At 40.7% G+C, this 963-nt stretch overlaps 2 protein-coding genes across 5 annotated transcripts in view; both read right to left on the reverse strand.

Moving 5' to 3' along the window:
- Positions 1–963, reverse strand: part of mgat5 (alpha-1,6-mannosylglycoprotein 6-beta-N-acetylglucosaminyltransferase) — a 70,647-nt gene that overhangs the window by 58,481 nt on the left and 11,203 nt on the right. The window lies entirely within an intron of this gene.
- The window catches only part of clic5a (chloride intracellular channel 5a), a 24,360-nt gene that overhangs the window by 741 nt on the left and 22,656 nt on the right, over positions 1–963 (reverse strand). For both annotated transcript variants that reach the window (XM_032506379.1, XM_032506380.1), the window contains exon 7: positions 384–389. The gene's annotated coding sequence lies outside the window, so the exon portion shown is untranslated. The remainder of the gene's footprint in view (positions 1–383; positions 390–963) is intronic.

The raw sequence follows: 963 nt of genomic DNA on the forward strand, positions 1-963 counted from the left end.
GAGCCATCGCCTGTCCTTGTGAAAGGCCCAGGATGTTTCTGGGGGCAGATCAGGCGGAGGAGTTTCCCAGACCCAATGAGATAAACTGACAACATTGACTTTGTTATGGCTCTGTAATAACATCCACTTTGTGTGAATAAGCAGCTGTTGAGAGCTTCCAATTCCTGTACTAGTTCTGTAGTGTGGAAACTGTCTCCTTGTGTTCAAAGGTAAAAATGAACTTTTATAAAACAGGAAAAGAATAAGACCTGAGTGTACAGATCTCCAGCCTGTTACTTTAAGCAGAGCAGCCAGACCACACAGCAGCACAGAGGCACACTGTATCTGATCTGGAGGCCCCTCTGTGTGGAAGCTCATATGGTATGCATGCAGGAAATTGACACACCAAACTGTGTTCAATTGACTGGATAGGAGAGGTTGAATGGAAGCATACAGTATATACCAGGATGAGTATGCAGAGAAACTTTATTAGACAGGGTCACATCCAACTAAAATCATCTCTTTCAAAAGATGACACAAGTGTCAAAAGAAAGGTTGTGTAGATTATGTCTGACGTGAAACCACTACAGCAAAAATATTTGTTGCTACTGGCTAAAAACAAGATAGGGTCCTCAAAAGTAATTTAAAGTGTGATGCTTCTCATGAAAGAGAGGCTACACACACAGAACAGCCTTGTCTCTCCCAAACGCTGTGATCTTTGTGATGGATGGGGCTGTACGGAATTTATGCAAGAGGGTTTATAGTTACCTCAATATATAAACTTTTGGGTAGACTATAATTTATCTTCCTCACTAACAAGCAAGCACACAAACAAAATCTTAAATATATGCATTTTCTGTTACACATTTCAATATTTTGCTAAATGTTCAACAGGCTTTTCTGCTATACAAATGAAGAAAGCTGTTCTTCTTACTGTGTGTGTGTGTGTGTGTGTGTGTGTGTGTGTGTGTGTGTGTGTGTGTG

This window comes from Etheostoma spectabile, chromosome 24 (genome assembly GCF_008692095.1).
Source record: "Etheostoma spectabile isolate EspeVRDwgs_2016 chromosome 24, UIUC_Espe_1.0, whole genome shotgun sequence".
Lineage (NCBI taxonomy): Eukaryota > Metazoa > Chordata > Actinopteri > Perciformes > Percidae > Etheostoma > Etheostoma spectabile.